We start from the raw sequence: 21,009 nt of genomic DNA on the forward strand, positions 1-21,009 counted from the left end.
AGATTAATGCTTATGAAGAAATATAAAATCTCATCCCTTCCCCAATATCGCGCCACACCCCTACCCCTTAATTCCCTGGTTGAACTTGATGGACATATGTCTTTTTTCGACCGTACTAACTATGTAACTATGTAACATAACATGGGGGGGGGGGGGGTCTCCTGGCTGTTCACACAGGTGTGTCATTGCTGTACATTGACCATGCATTGCTTCTGTGGTATTGCAAAGGCAAAGACAAATGCTTCCAGCCATCCATTGCACTAATGGATTGGTCATCAGCTGGCTGTCTATGTCCCGCATCAATATAGACCAAAGTACAGAGGGTTAGGCTATGCTATTGTGCACCTACCTGATGCATCAGAAGGTGCGAGGCCCTTGCTAAATTCTGTGCACAGACTTTGAGATCTATACTTTAGACTGTATCTAAACCTGCTCCAACATGGACTGACATTCTGGCCTACTTTCAGCCGATGCGACTTGTCTGTCGCTGAACAGTCGCTTTTTATGTATTCAGCACCTATGTATAATGTTGTAAAAATGCTCTAGAAGCTAAAGTCGCAGAAATGTCACACATATTTGGCCTGCAACTTTCTGTGCGACAAATTCAGACAGGAAAAATCAGTATAAATCCTTAGAAAATTATCCCCCAGTGTCTCCATCTGCTGGCGGTATTGAATAAGCATTGCTGCACTGATGGGGTATGCATTAGACGAAAAAAAAGAAGAAAAAGAAGAATAATACGCCCAGAAAAGAGGCGAAAAGGAGAAAAACGTAAAAAAACGTGAAAAAAAAGTAAGAGGAAGAGAAGGGAAAAAAAGGTGGAAATGGGTTTAAAAGTGATTTCGGCGGAGAAATATATATATATATATATATATATATATATATATATATATATATATATATACGCGCACACACACACATATATATAAACGTATTCTCCGTTGAGATATTGCAGCCGCTGCTGTGTCCAGGCCCAGGAGCCTTAGCACTGTGCTGTGATGTCACTCAATACCACTGACATCACTAGGTGTAAACAACATCTCTCCTTTGCTGTGTATGTGACTATGGAGCTGTTTGGTGATGTCGTCTATTATGGCCTTCATAGAAGCAACAGGAGGTTGTTGCATCCATCTAGAACCCTCAGAACTACAGTGCTATGATGTCACTCACTTCCACAGGCCTTGCAGAGTGTAAACAACAACAACCCAGCTTTGTTGTGTATGTAACCATAGGGATTTGTGATGTCACCTAGAACCTTCACAGCAGCGACAGCTTTATGAGGAGCATCAGCACTGCTCTGCCTGAGCAGAACCATCACCGCCATAGGTTGTCAAATAACCCGGGTTTAACCCACACAGGTAAGTCCAATGGGGTGCAGGCATGTCCTCTATGCTTACAGCTTCCCGTGGGTGTTGGTTTGATACCGTTTGGGGACAGCCAAGGAGGCATCTGCAGGCAACAAAGGTAGGTGTGTGCTTGTGTGTGTGTTTCCTATGCAGATCCTAAGCCCAGTGTCACATGCAAGTAGGAGGAGTAAGAAGGGTTCCTGGCAAATCCGGGTTATGGATTGCATTTAAAAAGGCCCCGTGGGAGTGCAATGGGCCCCTGTCTTGCTGCTTAGCAATAATGGTATGGGTTTAGGTTCTGCTGTGTGTACTGGTGGTTGACTGCCCCCCAGCCCAGAGTGTGCATGGAAAATTGTCTGGCAGCCTCCCTGACAGCAAGCAGTGATAGTGCCCATGAAGGGCACCTTGTTGGGCCCGCCCCTTTCACGGTTATCGCTTCTCGGCCTTTTGGCTAAGATCAAGTGTAGTATCTGTTCTTATCAGTTTAATATCTGATACGTCCCCTATCTGGGGACCATATATTAAATGGATTTTTGAGAACGGGGGCCGATTTCGAAGCTTGCTTCCGTCGCCCTATGCATTGACCCGATATGGCAGTATCTTCGGGTACAGTGCACCACCCCCTTACAGGGTTAAAAAGAAAGATTCCTACTTTCATTGCTACCTGCTTGCTGGCTAGCCAGCTAGCCAGCCCTGTGGGCCTTGCTGCTGCTGCAGCCAAAAAACAAAAGGTGGTGCTGCTGCTGCTTCTGCTGCTTCTGCTTCTGCTTGTGTCTGGCCGCTGTTGGAGCGTCCAGGCACAGGACTTCTGCTGCTGCTGACTAAATGGCCTCCTTAATTGGATCATTTGAGTAGCCAGCACACCTGTGCAGGTAGGGCATGACATGATAGGCAGCTGCCTTGATAGCGGGTGGGTGCTGAATGTTCCTAATTGACAAAATAAGATTAATGCTTATGAAGAAATATAAAATCTCATCCCTTCCCCAATATCGCGCCACACCCCTACCCCTTAATTCCCTGGTTGAACTTGATGGACATATGTCTTTTTTCGACCGTACTAACTATGTAACTATGTAACATAACATGGGGGGGGGGGGGTCTCCTGGCTGTTCACACAGGTGTGTCATTGCTGTACATTGACCATGCATTGCTTCTGTGGTATTGCAAAGGCAAAGACAAATGCTTCCAGCCATCCATTGCACTAATGGATTGGTCATCAGCTGGCTGTCTATGTCCCGCATCAATATAGACCAAAGTACAGAGGGTTAGGCTATGCTATTGTGCACCTACCTGATGCATCAGAAGGTGCGAGGCCCTTGCTAAATTCTGTGCACAGACTTTGAGATCTATACTTTAGACTGTATCTAAACCTGCTCCAACATGGACTGACATTCTGGCCTACTTTCAGCCGATGCGACTTGTCTGTCGCTGAACAGTCGCTTTTTATGTATTCAGCACCTATGTATAATGTTGTAAAAATGCTCTAGAAGCTAAAGTCGCAGAAATGTCACACATATTTGGCCTGCAACTTTCTGTGCGACAAATTCAGACAGGAAAAATCAGTATAAATCCTTAGAAAATTATCCCCCAGTGTCTCCATCTGCTGGCGGTATTGAATAAGCATTGCTGCACTGATGGGGTATGCATTAGACGAAAAAAAAGAAGAAAAAGAAGAATAATACGCCCAGAAAAGAGGCGAAAAGGAGAAAAACGTAAAAAAACGTGAAAAAAAAGTAAGAGGAAGAGAAGGGAAAAAAAGGTGGAAATGGGTTTAAAAGTGATTTCGGCGGAGAAATATATATATATATATATATATATATATATATATATATATATACGCGCACACACACACATATATATAAACGTATTCTCCGTTGAGATATTGCAGCCGCTGCTGTGTCCAGGCCCAGGAGCCTTAGCACTGTGCTGTGATGTCACTCAATACCACTGACATCACTAGGTGTAAACAACATCTCTCCTTTGCTGTGTATGTGACTATGGAGCTGTTTGGTGATGTCGTCTATTATGGCCTTCATAGAAGCAACAGGAGATTGTTGCATCCATCTAGAACCCTCAGAACTACAGTGCTATGATGTCACTCACTTCCACAGGCCTTGCAGAGTGTAAACAACAACAACCCAGCTTTGTTGTGTATGTAACCATAGGGATTTGTGATGTCACCTAGAACCTTCACAGCAGCGACAGCTTTATGAGGAGCATCAGCACTGCTCTGCCTGAGCAGAACCATCACCGCCATAGGTTGTCAAATAACCCGGGTTTAACCCACACAGGTAAGTCCAATGGGGTGCAGGCATGTCCTCTATGCTTACAGCTTCCCGTGGGTGTTGGTTTGATACCGTTTGGGGACAGCCAAGGAGGCATCTGCAGGCAACAAAGGTAGGTGTGTGCTTGTGTGTGTGTTTCCTATGCAGATCCTAAGCCCAGTGTCACATGCAAGTAGGAGGAGTAAGAAGGGTTCCTGGCAAATCCGGGTTATGGATTGCATTTAAAAAGGCCCCGTGGGAGTGCAATGGGCCCCTGTCTTGCTGCTTAGCAATAATGGTATGGGTTTAGGTTCTGCTGTGTGTACTGGTGGTTGACTGCCCCCCAGCCCAGAGTGTGCATGGAAAATTGTCTGGCAGCCTCCCTGACAGCAAGCAGTGATAGTGCCCATGAAGGGCACCTTGTTGGGCCCGCCCCTTTCACGGTTATCGCTTCTCGGCCTTTTGGCTAAGATCAAGTGTAGTATCTGTTCTTATCAGTTTAATATCTGATACGTCCCCTATCTGGGGACCATATATTAAATGGATTTTTGAGAACGGGGGCCGATTTCGAAGCTTGCTTCCGTCGCCCTATGCATTGACCCGATATGGCAGTATCTTCGGGTACAGTGCACCACCCCCTTACAGGGTTAAAAAGAAAGATTCCTACTTTCATTGCTACCTGCTTGCTGGCTAGCCAGCTAGCCAGCCCTGTGGGCCTTGCTGCTGCTGCAGCCAAAAAACAAAAGGTGGTGCTGCTGCTGCTTCTGCTGCTTCTGCTTCTGCTTGTGTCTGGCCGCTGTTGGAGCGTCCAGGCACAGGACTTCTGCTGCTGCTGACTAAATGGCCTCCTTAATTGGATCATTTGAGTAGCCAGCACACCTGTGCAGGTAGGGCATGACATGATAGGCAGCTGCCTTGATAGCGGGTGGGTGCTGAATGTTCCTAATTGACAAAATAAGATTAATGCTTATGAAGAAATATAAAATCTCATCCCTTCCCCAATATCGCGCCACACCCCTACCCCTTAATTCCCTGGTTGAACTTGATGGACATATGTCTTTTTTCGACCGTACTAACTATGTAACTATGTAACATAACATGGGGGGGGGGGGGGGGTCTCCTGGCTGTTCACACAGGTGTGTCATTGCTGTACATTGACCATGCATTGCTTCTGTGGTATTGCAAAGGCAAAGACAAATGCTTCCAGCCATCCATTGCACTAATGGATTGGTCATCAGCTGGCTGTCTATGTCCCGCATCAATATAGACCAAAGTACAGAGGGTTAGGGTATGCTATTGTGCACCTACCTGATGCATCAGAAGGTGCGAGGCCCTTGCTAAATTCTGTGCACAGACTTTGAGATCTATACTTTAGACTGTATCTAAACCTGCTCCAACATGGACTGACATTCTGGCCTACTTTCAGCCGATGCGACTTGTCTGTCGCTGAACAGTCGCTTTTTATGTATTCAGCACCTATTTATAATGTTGTAAAAATGCTCTAGAAGCTAAAGTCGCAGAAATGTCACACATATTTGGCCTGCAACTTTCTGTGCGACAAATTCAGACAGGAAAAATCAGTATAAATCCTTAGAAAATTATCCCCCAGTGTCTCCATCTGCTGGCGGTATTGAATAAGCATTGCTGCACTGATGGGGTATGCATTAGACGAAAAAAAAGAAGAAAAAGAAGAATAATACGCCCAGAAAAGAGGCGAAAAGGAGAAAAACGTAAAAAAACGTGAAAAAAAAGTAAGAGGAAGAGAAGGGAAAAAAAGGTGGAAATGGGTTTAAAAGTGATTTCGGCGGAGAAATATATATATATATATATATATATATATATATATATATATATACGCGCACACACACACATATATATAAACGTATTCTCCGTTGAGATATTGCAGCCGCTGCTGTGTCCAGGCCCAGGAGCCTTAGCACTGTGCTGTGATGTCACTCAATACCACTGACATCACTAGGTGTAAACAACATCTCTCCTTTGCTGTGTATGTGACTATGGAGCTGTTTGGTGATGTCGTCTATTATGGCCTTCATAGAAGCAACAGGAGATTGTTGCATCCATCTAGAACCCTCAGAACTACAGTGCTATGATGTCACTCACTTCCACAGGCCTTGCAGAGTGTAAACAACAACAACCCAGCTTTGTTGTGTATGTAACCATAGGGATTTGTGATGTCACCTAGAACCTTCACAGCAGCGACAGCTTTATGAGGAGCATCAGCACTGCTCTGCCTGAGCAGAACCATCACCGCCATAGGTTGTCAAATAACCCGGGTTTAACCCACACAGGTAAGTCCAATGGGGTGCAGGCATGTCCTCTATGCTTACAGCTTCCCGTGGGTGTTGGTTTGATACCGTTTGGGGACAGCCAAGGAGGCATCTGCAGGCAACAAAGGTAGGTGTGTGCTTGTGTGTGTGTTTCCTATGCAGATCCTAAGCCCAGTGTCACATGCAAGTAGGAGGAGTAAGAAGGGTTCCTGGCAAATCCGGGTTATGGATTGCATTTAAAAAGGCCCCGTGGGAGTGCAATGGGCCCCTGTCTTGCTGCTTAGCAATAATGGTATGGGTTTAGGTTCTGCTGTGTGTACTGGTGGTTGACTGCCCCCCAGCCCAGAGTGTGCATGGAAAATTGTCTGGCAGCCTCCCTGACAGCAAGCAGTGATAGTGCCCATGAAGGGCACCTTGTTGGGCCCGCCCCTTTCACGGTTATCGCTTCTTGGCCTTTTGGCTAAGATCAAGTGTAGTATCTGTTCTTATCAGTTTAATATCTGATACGTCCCCTATCTGGGGACCATATATTAAATGGATTTTTGAGAACGGGGGCCGATTTCGAAGCTTGCTTCCGTCGCCCTATGCATTGACCCGATATGGCAGTATCTTCGGGTACAGTGCACCACCCCCTTACAGGGTTAAAAAGAAAGATTCCTACTTTCATTGCTACCTGCTTGCTGGCTAGCCAGCCCTGTGGGCCTTGCTGCTGCTGCAGCCAAAAAACAAAAGGTGGTGCTGCTGCTGCTTCTGCTGCTTCTGCTTCTGCTTGTGTCTGGCCGCTGTTGGAGCGTCCAGGCACAGGACTTCTGCTGCTGCTGACTAAATGGCCTCCTTAATTGGATCATTTGAGTAGCCAGCACACCTGTGCAGGTAGGGCATGACATGATAGGCAGCTGCCTTGATAGCGGGTGGGTGCTGAATGTTCCTAATTGACAAAATAAGATTAATGCTTATGAAGAAATATAAAATCTCATCCCTTCCCCAATATCGCGCCACACCCCTACCCCTTAATTCCCTGGTTGAACTTGATGGACATATGTCTTTTTTCGACCGTACTAACTATGTAACTATGTAACATAACATGGGGGGGGGGGGGGGGTCTCCTGGCTGTTCACACAGGTGTGTCATTGCTGTACATTGACCATGCATTGCTTCTGTGGTATTGCAAAGGCAAAGACAAATGCTTCCAGCCATCCATTGCACTAATGGATTGGTCATCAGCTGGCTGTCTATGTCCCGCATCAATATAGACCAAAGTACAGAGGGTTAGGCTATGCTATTGTGCACCTACCTGATGCATCAGAAGGTGCGAGGCCCTTGCTAAATTCTGTGCACAGACTTTGAGATCTATACTTTAGACTGTATCTAAACCTGCTCCAACATGGACTGACATTCTGGCCTACTTTCAGCCGATGCGACTTGTCTGTCGCTGAACAGTCGCTTTTTATGTATTCAGCACCTATGTATAATGTTGTAAAAATGCTCTAGAAGCTAAAGTCGCAGAAATGTCACACATATTTGGCCTGCAACTTTCTGTGCGACAAATTCAGACAGGAAAAATCAGTATAAATCCTTAGAAAATTATCCCCCAGTGTCTCCATCTGCTGGCGGTATTGAATAAGCATTGCTGCACTGATGGGGTATGCATTAGACGAAAAAAAAGAAGAAAAAGAAGAATAATACGCCCAGAAAAGAGGCGAAAAGGAGAAAAACGTAAAAAAACGTGAAAAAAAAGTAAGAGGAAGAGAAGGGAAAAAAAGGTGGAAATGGGTTTAAAAGTGATTTCGGCGGAGAAATATATATATATATATATATATATATATATATATATATATACGCGCACACACACACATATATATAAACGTATTCTCCGTTGAGATATTGCAGCCGCTGCTGTGTCCAGGCCCAGGAGCCTTAGCACTGTGCTGTGATGTCACTCAATACCACTGACATCACTAGGTGTAAACAACATCTCTCCTTTGCTGTGTATGTGACTATGGAGCTGTTTGGTGATGTCGTCTATTATGGCCTTCATAGAAGCAACAGGAGATTGTTGCATCCATCTAGAACCCTCAGAACTACAGTGCTATGATGTCACTCACTTCCACAGGCCTTGCAGAGTGTAAACAACAACAACCCAGCTTTGTTGTGTATGTAACCATAGGGATTTGTGATGTCACCTAGAACCTTCACAGCAGCGACAGCTTTATGAGGAGCATCAGCACTGCTCTGCCTGAGCAGAACCATCACCGCCATAGGTTGTCAAATAACCCGGGTTTAACCCACACAGGTAAGTCCAATGGGGTGCAGGCATGTCCTCTATGCTTACAGCTTCCCGTGGGTGTTGGTTTGATACCGTTTGGGGACAGCCAAGGAGGCATCTGCAGGCAACAAAGGTAGGTGTGTGCTTGTGTGTGTGTTTCCTATGCAGATCCTAAGCCCAGTGTCACATGCAAGTAGGAGGAGTAAGAAGGGTTCCTGGCAAATCCGGGTTATGGATTGCATTTAAAAAGGCCCCGTGGGAGTGCAATGGGCCCCTGTCTTGCTGCTTAGCAATAATGGTATGGGTTTAGGTTCTGCTGTGTGTACTGGTGGTTGACTGCCCCCCAGCCCAGAGTGTGCATGGAAAATTGTCTGGCAGCCTCCCTGACAGCAAGCAGTGATAGTGCCCATGAAGGGCACCTTGTTGGGCCCGCCCCTTTCACGGTTATCGCTTCTCGGCCTTTTGGCTAAGATCAAGTGTAGTATCTGTTCTTATCAGTTTAATATCTGATACGTCCCCTATCTGGGGACCATATATTAAATGGATTTTTGAGAACGGGGGCCGATTTCGAAGCTTGCTTCCGTCGCCCTATGCATTGACCCGATATGGCAGTATCTTCGGGTACAGTGCACCACCCCCTTACAGGGTTAAAAAGAAAGATTCCTACTTTCATTGCTACCTGCTTGCTGGCTAGCCAGCTAGCCAGCCCTGTGGGCCTTGCTGCTGCTGCAGCCAAAAAACAAAAGGTGGTGCTGCTGCTGCTTCTGCTGCTTCTGCTTCTGCTTGTGTCTGGCCGCTGTTGGAGCGTCCAGGTACAGGACTTCTGCTGCTGCTGACTAAATGGCCTCCTTAATTGGATCATTTGAGTAGCCAGCACACCTGTGCAGGTAGGGCATGACATGATAGGCAGCTGCCTTGATAGCGGGTGGGTGCTGAATGTTCCTAATTGACAAAATAAGATTAATGCTTATGAAGAAATATAAAATCTCATCCCTTCCCCAATATCGCGCCACACCCCTACCCCTTAATTCCCTGGTTGAACTTGATGGACATATGTCTTTTTTCGACCGTACTAACTATGTAACTATGTAACATAACATGGGGGGGGTCTCCTGGCTGTTCACACAGGTGTGTCATTGCTGTACATTGACCATGCATTGCTTCTGTGGTATTGCAAAGGCAAAGACAAATGCTTCCAGCCATCCATTGCACTAATGGATTGGTCATCAGCTGGCTGTCTATGTCCCGCATCAATATAGACCAAAGTACAGAGGGTTAGGCTATGCTATTGTGCACCTACCTGATGCATCAGAAGGTGCGAGGCCCTTGCTAAATTCTGTGCACAGACTTTGAGATCTATACTTTAGACTGTATCTAAACCTGCTCCAACATGGACTGACATTCTGGCCTACTTTCAGCCGATGCGACTTGTCTGCCGCTGAACAGTCGCTTTTTATGTATTCAGCACCTATGTATAATGTTGTAAAAATGCTCTAGAAGCTAAAGTCGCAGAAATGTCACACATATTGGGCCTGCAACTTTCTGTGCGACAAATTCAGACAGGAAAAATCAGTATAAATCCTTAGAAAATTATCCCCCAGTGTCTCCATCTGCTGGCGGTATTGAATAAGCATTGCTGCACTGATGGGGTATGCATTAGACGAAAAAAAAGAAGAAAAAGAAGAATAATACGCCCAGAAAAGAGGCGAAAAGGAGAAAAAACGTAAAAAAACGTGAAAAAAAAGTAAGAGGAAGAGAAGGGAAAAAAAGGTGGAAATGGGTTTAAAAGTGATTTCGGCGGAGAAATATATATATATATATATATATATATATATATATATATATATACATATATATATATATACGCGCACACACACACATATATATAAACGTATTCTCCGTTGAGATATTGCAGCCGCTGCTGTGTCCAGGCCCAGGAGCCTTAGCACTGTGCTGTGATGTCACTCAATACCACTGACATCACTAGGTGTAAACAACATCTCTCCTTTGCTGTGTATGTGACTATGGAGCTGTTTGGTGATGTCGTCTATTATGGCCTTCATAGAAGCAACAGGAGATTGTTGCATCCATCTAGAACCCTCAGAACTACAGTGCTATGATGTCACTCACTTCCACAGGCCTTGCAGAGTGTAAACAACAACAACCCAGCTTTGTTGTGTATGTAACCATAGGGATTTGTGATGTCACCTAGAACCTTCACAGCAGAGACAGCTTTATGAGGAGCATCAGCACTGCTCTGCCTGAGCAGAACCATCACCGCCATAGGTTGTCAAATAACCCGGGTTTAACCCACACAGGTAAGTCCAATGGGGTGCAGGCATGTCCTCTATGCTTACAGCTTCCCGTGGGTGTTGGTTTGATACCGTTTGGGGACAGCCAAGGAGGAATCTGCAGGCAACAAAGGTAGGTGTGTGCTTGTGTGTGTGTTTCCTATGCAGATCCTAAGCCCAGTGTCACATGCAAGTAGGAGGAGTAAGAAGGGTTCCTGGCAAATCCGGGTTATGGATTGCATTTAAAAAGGCCCCGTGGGAGTGCAATGGGCCCCTGTCTTGCTGCTTAGCAATAATGGTATGGGTTTAGGTTCTGCTGTGTGTACTGGTGGTTGACTGTCCCCCAGCCCAGAGTGTGCATGGAAAATTGTCTGGCAGCCTCCCTGACAGCAAGCAGTGATAGTGCCCATGAAGGGCACCTTGTTGGGCCCGCCCCTTTCACGGTTATCGCTTCTCGGCCTTTTGGCTAAGATCAAGTGTAGTATCTGTTCTTATCAGTTTAATATCTGATACGTCCCCTATCTGGGGACCATATATTAAATGGATTTTTGAGAACGGGGGCCGATTTCGAAGCTTGCTTCCGTCGCCCTATGCATTGACCCGATATGGCAGTATCTTCGGGTACAGTGCACCACCCCCTTACAGGGTTAAAAAGAAAGATTCCTACTTTCATTGCTACCTGCTTGCTGGCTAGCCAGCTAGCCAGCCCTGTGGGCCTTGCTGCTGCTGCAGCCAAAAAACAAAAGGTGGTGCTGCTGCTGCTTCTGCTGCTTCTGCTTCTGCTTGTGTCTGGCCGCTGTTGGAGCGTCCAGGCACAGGACTTCTGCTGCTGCTGACTAAATGGCCTCCTTAATTGGATCATTTGAGTAGCCAGCACACCTGTGCAGGTAGGGCATGACATGATAGGCAGCTGCCTTGATAGCGGGTGGGTGCTGAATGTTCCTAATTGACAAAATAAAATTAATGCTTATGAAGAAATATAAAATCTCATCCCTTCCCCAATATCGCGCCACACCCCTACCCCTTAATTCCCTGGTTGAACTTGATGGACATATGTCTTTTTTCGACCGTACTAACTATGTAACTATGTAACATAACATGGGGGGGGGGGTCTCCTGGCTGTTCACACAGGTGTGTCATTGCTGTACATTGACCATGCATTGCTTCTGTGGTATTGCAAAGGCAAAGACAAATGCTTCCAGCCATCCGTTGCACTAATGGATTGGTCATCAGCTGGCTGTCTATGTCCCGCATCAATATAGACCAAAGTACAGAGGGTTAGGCTATGCTATTGTGCACCTACCTGATGCATCAGAAGGTGCGAGGCCCTTGCTAAATTCTGTGCACAGACTTTGAGATCTATACTTTAGACTGTATCTAAACCTGCTCCAACATGGACTGACATTCTGGCCTACTTTCAGCCGATGCGACTTGTCTGCCGCTGAACAGTCGCTTTTTATGTATTCAGCACCTATGTATAATGTTGTAAAAATGCTCTAGAAGCTAAAGTCGCAGAAATGTCACACATATTTGGCCTGCAACTTTCTGTGCGACAAATTCAGACAGGAAAAATCAGTATAAATCCTTAGAAAATTATCCCCCAGTGTCTCCATCTGCTGGCGGTATTGAATAAGCATTGCTGCACTGATGGGGTATGCATTAGACGAAAAAAAAGAAGAAAAAGAAGAATAATACGCCCAGAAAAGAGGCGAAAAGGAGAAAAACGTAAAAAAACGTGAAAAAAAAAGTAAGAGGAAGAGAAGGGAAAAAAAGGTGGAAATGGGTTTAAAAGTGATTTCGGCGGAGAATATATATATATATATATATATATATATATATATATATATATATATACGCGCACACACACACATATATATAAACGTATTCTCCGTTGAGATATTGCAGCCGCTGCTGTGTCCAGGCCCAGGAGCCTTAGCACTGTGCTGTGATGTCACTCAATACCACTGACATCACTAGGTGTAAACAACATCTCTCCTTTGCTGTGTATGTGACTATGGAGCTGTTTGGTGATGTCGTCTATTATGGCCTTCATAGAAGCAACAGGAGATTGTTGCATCCATCTAGAACCCTCAGAACTACAGTGCTATGATGTCACTCACTTCCACAGGCCTTGCAGAGTGTAAACAACAACAACCCAGCTTTGTTGTGTATGTAACCATAGGGATTTGTGATGTCACCTAGAACCTTCACAGCAGCGACAGCTTTATGAGGAGCATCAGCACTGCTCTGCCTGAGCAGAACCATCACCGCCATAGGTTGTCAAATAACCCGGGTTTAACCCACACAGGTAAGTCCAATGGGGTGCAGGCATGTCCTCTATGCTTACAGCTTCCCGTGGGTGTTGGTTTGATACCGTTTGGGGACAGCCAAGGAGGCATCTGCAGGCAACAAAGGTAGGTGTGTGCTTGTGTGTGTGTTTCCTATGCAGATCCTAAGCCCAGTGTCACATGCAAGTAGGAGGAGTAAGAAGGGTTCCTGGCAAATCCGGGTTATGGATTGCATTTAAAAAGGCCCCGTGGGAGTGCAATGGGCCCTTGTCTTGCTGCTTAGCAATAATGGTATGGGTTTAGGTTCTGCTGTGTGTACTGGTGGTTGACTGCCCCCCAGCCCAGAGTGTGCATGGAAAATTGTCTGGCAGCCTCCCTGACAGCAAGCAGTGATAGTGCCCATGAAGGGCACCTTGTTGGGCCCGCCCCTTTCACGGTTATCGCTTCTCGGCCTTTTGGCTAAGATCAAGTGTCTTGCCCTAAGGTATTCGGGTACCCCTCTCCTCGGCCTTGTGGGATCGCCCAGGTTTATTGCCTGGGCTTCACCCACCTGCTGCTATTGGGGAGAGGGCTTAGTCCCAGGATAACGGGAAGGTGATCATCGGAGGACGGGTCTGCCGGAGAGGATGGCTAATGCGCCGAACGCTCCTAATACAGTACGGCTGTTTATCGAGGAGGAAAAGAGGAGTGCCTATGGGATTTTGCATGTCCAGCAGAAGGTCGTGGAAGGAGTGCTGAGGATGCCGCATGCTTCCATCTCCTGTGTCCAGGTCTTTCCCAGCCAAGGATTCTTTGACGTGACCTTCTACAACCTGGATGATCTCCGTACCTGTCTCTACCGGAGTAAGGAGAATGCTTCTCACCCTGACCTACAAGGGATCCGATTCATTTCCTGCGAGGCTCGGCCTAAGAAAGTTCCAGTGGTAGTGCATATGTACAACCCTTTTGTGCGGGATGAGGAGATCCAGACCTTTCTAAGAAGGTATTGTGTGTCTGTTTCTGGTGCGGAGAGGAAAAATAACATCCTGGGGACTTTCACAGGCATGAGACGTTTTTGGGTGGAGTTTAGGCCTGCCCCCGAGGGTGGTGCTGAAGGTTTTTGTCACCCCCCGCAGAACTTTGCGATAGGGAACAACAGGGGGTTTCTGCACTACCCGGGGATGCCAAGTTTTTGCCGGGACTGTTTTTGCTTTGGTCATACCAGAGAGAACTGTACAACCGGGCAGGTTTGCAGGAACTGCCACAAGCCTGATCACCGCACTGCAGACTGTCCCGAGAAACGCAAGTGTCATTTCTGTGGTTCTTCGGATCACCTGGCTAGGAGTTGCCCCACTTACCAGTCCGGGGCACCCCGATCATATGCAATGGCTCTTCGAGGTGGGACAGTTCCTGAGGACTCCCATGCTGCCAGGGCAGGCGATGCAGAGGTTAGCGTGCTGACCAGTGAAGCAGAGTCTGCCCCTGTTTTTCCTTCCATTTCTAGGTCTGTTCCGGATGCTTTGGTGGCAGAGGGGGAGAAGGCGGAGTCTGTTTCGGGGGCATCTGTTTCGGAGGCCTCTGATCCCCCAGAGGAGATGACTGTGGACAAAGAATCCTTGAAGAGAAAGATGCCGGTGGAAGAATCGGAGGATGACTGTCCGACTCCTCAGAGTCAAAGGATTGAGGACTTTCCTAGCCCGGGAAGGGAGGAGGCAGGTGGAGGGTCGTCATGTCAGATTGATTCTGACTCCTCTTTATCCTCCCTGGGCACAGGTTATTTGGAGGAATGTTCAGTCAAAAAATTGACAAAGACTCTTAAGTTTAAGGAAGGGGAGGCAAAAAATAAGGGTAGAGGTCGGGGAAAGGCTAGGCCTCCTTTTGATAATGCTTGATTTTGTATTTCCTTTTTTTCCTTCAAATGTTTGAATGAGTTTAACAATTGGTTCTCTAAATGTCCGCAGTATTAGATCTTTAGAAAGGAGATCCGCCATTTTTGATTTACTTTCTAGATATTCTTTTGATGTTCTAGGTCTCCAGGAGTGCTGCTTGGATGGGGAGCCAAATATCTCCTGGCCTTATGGGCAATCGGTATGGTCTGGTTCAATGGAACGTAATTCGGGGGTGGGGATTTTGTTCAAAAGTAATGAGTTTGTTGTTAAAAAAGTTGTCCATATTGTTCCGGGTAGGGTATTATTAGTGCATTTTATTTTCAGGGGTTTCACATATAAAGTAATTAATGTTTATGCTCCAACTGGGAGGAAGGAAAGAGGGGAGGTGTTTGAGAAATTATATTTCTTTTTGAGTGGGAGGGATGATGTGTTCCTTATAGGGGATTTCAATTGTATAATAACAGAGGGGGATAGGAGTAGTACTACGGTGGGTGGTGGGTCTGGTTTAGACAGTACTAGTAAGCAGCTTAAAGAGATTGTAAATTTATTTGGGTTAAAGGATTCCTTTGTTGCCCATAATGATGGTACTATCGGTTATACATATTTTTCTAACAATACAAGTTCGCGTATTGATTTCATTTTTGTCTCAAAACTAATGTCTGTTTCTAATTTCAGACGGAGGAGGTTACCGTTCACGGATCATGCCTGGATTGAGTGTGTGGTAAAAGGTGGTGGTCTAAGTGAGTATGGAAAGGGTGTTTGGAAGTTGAATGTGTCTTTATTGGATAATGAATGTGTATTACAAGAATATAGGGAGCGTTTTGATGGATGGGTGTTGAGGAAGGATGCATTTTATAGTGTGGTTGAGTGGTGGGAGTGGGTGAAGTTAGAGACTAAAAGGTTTTTTATTAAAAAAGGGTGTGAGAAAGGGAGGAAAGATAGAGAAGAGTATGAGAGATGGCAAAGAAGGTTAGAGTATTTGTATGAATTGAGGCGTTTGGGGATGAGTGTTGAGAAGGAGATTGAGGAAGCTCGTGGAAGTGTGAATGAGTGTCTGGAGAGGAATGGAAGGAAGATTATTGCACAGGCTAGGGTTGAAGTGAAAGAGAAGGATGAGAAATGTAGCAAATTTTTCTTTAAAAAGGCATTCAGTAAAAAAACTGAGATGATGAGTGTTTTTACGAATGATGGGGTAGAGGTCTTTGGTAAGGATGAGGTGTTAGAGGAAGTGTGGAAGTTTTATTCTGATTTATTCACGGAGAAGGAGCGGGACGTGACTCTAGAGGAGGAATGTTTGGGATATGTGGATAAGCGTTTGGATGAAATTGATGGGTTCTTTATGGAAGAGGATGTGAGGAAGAGTGAGGTGGAGGATGCTGTGAATGGGATGAAGAAAGGAAAGGTGGCAGGGAGTGATGGTTTGCCTGTGGAATTTTATCTTGTGTTTTGGGATATGTTAGGGGATTATGTATGGGAGGTGTGTAAGGAAGTACTTAGGAGAGGGAAGTTATCTAAAAGTATGAGTGAGAGTGTGACTGTGTTATTGTTTAAAAAAGGGGATAAGAGGGATCTTAAAAATTGGAGGCCTATAGCGCTCTTGAATTGTGATTACAAAATTATTGCTAAAGTTATTGCGAATAGGTTAAAGGATGTGATTGATTGTATGGTAGGTGAGGAGCAAATGTGTACAGTGCCTGATCGTAGGATTTCTGAATGTCTGTTAGGTCTGAGGGATGTATTGTGGGACTGTAAAACTAGGAAGCAAGGTGTGGCTGTTGTTACGGTGGATTTTGAAAAAGCGTATGATAGGGTGGTGCATGATTTATTGTTTAGGGTTTTGAGGAGGATGAATGTGCCGGACAGAATGGTGAAGTGGATTGAATGTTTGTATAGGGACATTTATAGTAAGATTCAGGTCAATGGTTTTCTGAGTAGGGAGGTGAGTATAAAATCTGGAGTGCGGCAGGGGTGTCCCCTGTCGCCAATTCTTTTTATTTGTATGATTGAGCCTTTGTTGGGGATGATTAGGAGAGATAAGGTGATGCGGGGTATAGAAATACCTGGTAGTCATGGGAAGGATATGCGAGTGATTGGTTACATGGATGATGTTACTGTTGTATGTAAGTCAATGGCAGGGGTAAGGCGTGCTAAGTTATTGATTGAGTGTTTCTGTTTAATGAGTGGGTTTAAGCTTAATGTTGGGAAGAGTGGTTGTAAATTTTTTGAGGGGTGGGGAGAGAGTGGGTTGTGCGAGTGGCCTGTGAGAGAGGGGGGTGTGGAAGTGCTTGGGGTGGTGTTTGATAATGATTTGTATGGGAAAGAAAGTTGGGAGAGGGTTTTGGGGAGGGTGGGGAATAAAATAAACTTCTGGTCTTTAAGGACTTTATCGATTGAGGGAAGGATTCTGGTTATTAAAGCTGTTATAATTCCTATTTTGCTTTATGTTAATTATGTGTTTCCTCCACCGGATAGGTGTCTGGCAAGAATTATCAGACAGATCTTTGTTTTCTTATGGAATTCAAGGATGGAGAAATTGAGTCGTGGGAAGGTGGTGAAAAGCAGAATGCATGGTGGGAAAGGAATGATGAATGTGGAAGTGTTCCTGGCTGTGAAGTATGTCAGTTTTTGTCTCGCTGTAAGTAAGAAGGAATGTGTGTTTGGGTGCATGGTAAGGTATTTGGCTGGTAATGTGTTGTTGAAATATAAGCTAATGGAAAGGGACTTAAGGGTACCTGTAAGTTTTGAGGTTCCTTGGTTCTATCAGAGAATAGGGCGGTGTGTCAGGAAAAATAATCTGGAATGTGTGACTGAATGGAATGATAGTAAGAAGGTGATGAAAGTGTTGGAGCAGAGAGAAACAGTGGAATGTGTGGGAGGTCTGTCTGAGAAGGATTGTAAGGTAGTGTGGAAAAATGTCAGTCACAAGGAACTGACAAATAAACAAAAGGACTTGTCTTGGATGTTAGCTCATGGGTGTCTGCCAACAAGGGAATTTCAGAGGAGAAGGAGATTGGTAGACAGTGAAGTGTGTCCCAGGGATGGTTGCGGTGGATGTGAGAATTATGTACATGTGTTTTGGGAGTGTGGTTATGCGAAGTCTGTGTGGAGAAAAATGTCTGGTCTAATTAAAAATCTTACTGGAATTGAAATCTTATCCTTTAATATGATGATGTTTGGTTTGTGTGCAGTGGAGAGAGAGAAGGCAAGAGTGTTATGGTTCATAGTAAATTGTGTAAAAGAGGTTCTGTGGGATGTAAGGAATATTAGGATTTTCACTCAAACTGAAGTAAGTGTGAAGGAATGTCTGGGCATGATCCGTGGTAAAATTTACCTTTACGTATTATGTGATAGGAAAAACTATGGTTCTGATGATGCAGAGGGGATCTGGAAACACAAAAAATGGAAGTACTGGTTATGATTGTATTCTTATTTGTCTTTCTTTTTCTTTTCTTACAGATTATATCCTGATATGAAGGGACAGTTGGAGGGACAGAATCCGCTGCAATTTATTTTTTCTGAGGGAAAGTCATGAAGGGAAAGCTTTTTGTTATATGTACATGTAAAGACATGCTTCCTGTATATATTGTATATGTCAAATATGTGTTATTCATGTGTTTTCAGATGAATATGTAATTTTTTGAATGATTTACTTGGTTATGTATTGTATATTTCCTTTTCAATAAAAAAAAAAAAAAAAAAAAAATCTGTTCTTATCAGTTTAATATCTGATACGTCCCCTATCTGGGGACCATATATTAAATGGATTTTTGAGAACGGGGGCCGATTTCGAAGCTTGCTTCCGTCGCCCTATGCATTGACCCGATATGGCAGTATCTTCGGGTACAGTGCACCACCCCCTTACAGGGTTAAAAAGAAAGATTCCTACTTTCATTGCTACCTGCTTGCTGGCTAGCCAGCTAGCCAGCCCTGTGGGCCTTGCTGCTGCTGCAGCCAAAAAACAAAAGGTGGTGCTGCTGCTGCTTCTGCTGCTTCTGCTTCTGCTTGTGTCTGGCCGCTGTTGGAGCGTCCAGGCACAGGACTTCTGCTGCTGCTGACTAAATGGCCTCCTTAATTGGATCATTTGAGTAGCCAGTACACCTGTGCAGGTAGGGCATGACATGATAGGCAGCTGCCTTGATAGCGGGTGGGTGCTGAATGTTCCTAATTGACAAAATAAGATTAATGCTTATGAAGAAATATAAAATCTCATCCCTTCCCCAATATCGCGCCACACCCCTACCCCTTAATTCCCTGGTTGAACTTGATGGACATATGTCTTTTTTCGACCGTACTAACTATGTAACTATGTAACATAACATGGGGGGGGGGGGGGGTCTCCTGGCTGTTCACACAGGTGTGTCATTGCTGTACATTGACCATGCATTGCTTCTGTGGTATTGCAAAGGCAAAGACAAATGCTTCCAGCCATCCATTGCACTAATGGATTGGTCATCAGCTGGCTGTCTATGTCCCGCATCAATATAGACCAAAGTACAGAGGGTTAGGCTATGCTATTGTGCACCTACCTGATGCATCAGAAGGTGCGAGGCCCTTGCTAAATTCTGTGCACAGACTTTGAGATCTATACTTTAGACTGTATCTAAACCTGCTCCAACATGGACTGACATTCTGGCCTACTTTCAGCCGATGCGACTTGTCTGTCGCTGAACAGTCGCTTTTTATGTATTCAGCACCTATGTATAATGTTGTAAAAATGCTCTAGAAGCTAAAGTCGCAGAAATGTCACACATATTTGGCCTGCAACTTTCTGTGCGACAAATTCAGACAGGAAAAATCAGTATAAATCCTTAGAAAATTATCCCCCAGTGTCTCCATCTGCTGGCGGTATTGAATAAGCATTGCTGCACTGATGGGGTATGCATTAGACGAAAAAAAAGAAGAAAAAGAAGAATAATACGCCCAGAAAAGAGGCGAAAAGGAGAAAAACGTAAAAAAACGTGAAAAAAAAGTAAGAGGAAGAGAAGGGAAAAAAAGGTGGAAATGGGTTTAAAAGTGATTTCGGCGGAGAAATATATATATATATATATATATATATATATATATATATATATATATATATATATATACGCGCACACACACACATATATATAAACGTATTCTCCGTTGAGATATTGCAGCCGCTGCTGTGTCCAGGCCCAGGAGCCTTAGCACTGTGCTGTGATGTCACTCAATACCACTGACATCACTAGGTGTAAACAACATCTCTCCTTTGCTGTGTATGTGACTATGGAGCTGTTTGGTGATGTCGTCTATTATGGCCTTCATAGAAGCAACAGGAGATTGTTGCATCCATCTAGAACCCTCAGAACTACAGTGCTATGATGTCACTCACTTCCACAGGCCTTGCAGAGTGTAAACAACAACAACCCAGCTTTGTTGTGTATGTAACCATAGGGATTTGTGATGTCACCTAGAACCTTCACAGCAGCGACAGCTTTATGAGGAGCATCAGCACTGCTCTGCCTGAGCAGAACCATCACCGCCATAGGTTGTCAAATAACCCGGGTTTAACCCACACAGGTAAGTCCAATGGGGTGCAGGCATGTCCTCTATGCTTACAGCTTCCCGTGGGTGTTGGTTTGATACCGTTTGGGGACAGCCAAGGAGGCATCTGCAGGCAACAAAGGTAGGTGTGTGCTTGTGTGTGTGTTTCCTATGCAGATCCTAAGCCCAGTGTCACATGCAAGTAGGAGGAGTAAGAAGGGTTCCTGGCAAATCCGGGTTATGGATTGCATTTAAAAAGGCCCCGTGGGAGTGCAATGGGCCCCTGTCTTGCTGCTTAGCAATAATGGTATGGGTTTAGGTTCTGCTGTGTGTACTGGTGGTTGACTGCCCCCCAGCCCAGAGTGTGCATGGAAAATTGTCTGGCAGCCTCCCTGACAGCAAGCAGTGATAGTGCCCATGAAGGGCACCTTGTTGGGCCCGCCCCTTTCACGGTTATCGCTTCTCGGCCTTTTGGCTAAGATCAAGTGTAGTATCTGTTCTTATCAGTTTAATATCTGATACGTCCCCTATCTGGGGACCATATATTAAATGGATTTTTGAGAACGGGGGCCGATTTCGAAGCTTGCTTCCGTCGCCCTATGCATTGACCCGATATGGCAGTATCTTCGGGTACAGTGCACCACCCCCTTACAGGGTTAAAAAGAAAGATTCCTACTTTCATTGCTACCTGCTTGCTGGCTAGCCAGCTAGCCAGCCCTGTGGGCCTTGCTGCTGCTGCAGCCAAAAAACAAAAGGTGGTGCTGCTGCTGCTTCTGCTGCTTCTGCTTCTGCTTGTGTCTGGCCGCTGTTGGAGCGTCCAGGCACAGGACTTCTGCTGCTGCTGACTAAATGGCCTCCTTAATTGGATCATTTGAGTAGCCAGCACACCTGTG

The 21,009-nt window shown here is 45.2% G+C and overlaps 7 non-coding genes across 7 annotated transcripts; all 7 read left to right on the forward strand.

The window, feature by feature from the left end:
- The first annotated feature begins 1,777 nt into the window (after positions 1 to 1,777).
- Positions 1,778 to 1,968, forward strand: LOC130341014 (U2 spliceosomal RNA). Its single transcript, XR_008881030.1, has one exon. It is a non-coding gene; the product is annotated as a U2 spliceosomal RNA (small nuclear RNA).
- Positions 1,969 to 4,056: 2,088 nt separating this feature from the next.
- Positions 4,057 to 4,247, forward strand: LOC130341026 (U2 spliceosomal RNA). The gene has a single exon (XR_008881041.1). It is a non-coding gene; the product is annotated as a U2 spliceosomal RNA (small nuclear RNA).
- A 2,091-nt stretch (positions 4,248 to 6,338) lies between these two features.
- Positions 6,339 to 6,529, forward strand: LOC130341023 (U2 spliceosomal RNA). Its single transcript, XR_008881038.1, has one exon. It is a non-coding gene; the product is annotated as a U2 spliceosomal RNA (small nuclear RNA).
- A 2,081-nt stretch (positions 6,530 to 8,610) lies between these two features.
- LOC130341038 (U2 spliceosomal RNA) lies at positions 8,611 to 8,801 on the forward strand. The gene has a single exon (XR_008881051.1). It is a non-coding gene; the product is annotated as a U2 spliceosomal RNA (small nuclear RNA).
- A 2,100-nt stretch (positions 8,802 to 10,901) lies between these two features.
- On the forward strand, positions 10,902 to 11,092 carry LOC130341050 (U2 spliceosomal RNA). The gene has a single exon (XR_008881053.1). It is a non-coding gene; the product is annotated as a U2 spliceosomal RNA (small nuclear RNA).
- A 7,187-nt stretch (positions 11,093 to 18,279) lies between these two features.
- On the forward strand, positions 18,280 to 18,467 carry LOC130341035 (U2 spliceosomal RNA). The gene has a single exon (XR_008881048.1). It is a non-coding gene; the product is annotated as a U2 spliceosomal RNA (small nuclear RNA).
- Positions 18,468 to 20,571: 2,104 nt separating this feature from the next.
- LOC130341052 (U2 spliceosomal RNA) lies at positions 20,572 to 20,762 on the forward strand. The gene has a single exon (XR_008881054.1). It is a non-coding gene; the product is annotated as a U2 spliceosomal RNA (small nuclear RNA).
- Positions 20,763 to 21,009: the final 247 nt, after the last annotated feature.

Source organism: Hyla sarda, unplaced genomic scaffold (genome assembly GCF_029499605.1).
Source record: "Hyla sarda isolate aHylSar1 unplaced genomic scaffold, aHylSar1.hap1 scaffold_610, whole genome shotgun sequence".
In the NCBI taxonomy this organism is placed as follows: Eukaryota; Metazoa; Chordata; class Amphibia; order Anura; family Hylidae; genus Hyla; species Hyla sarda.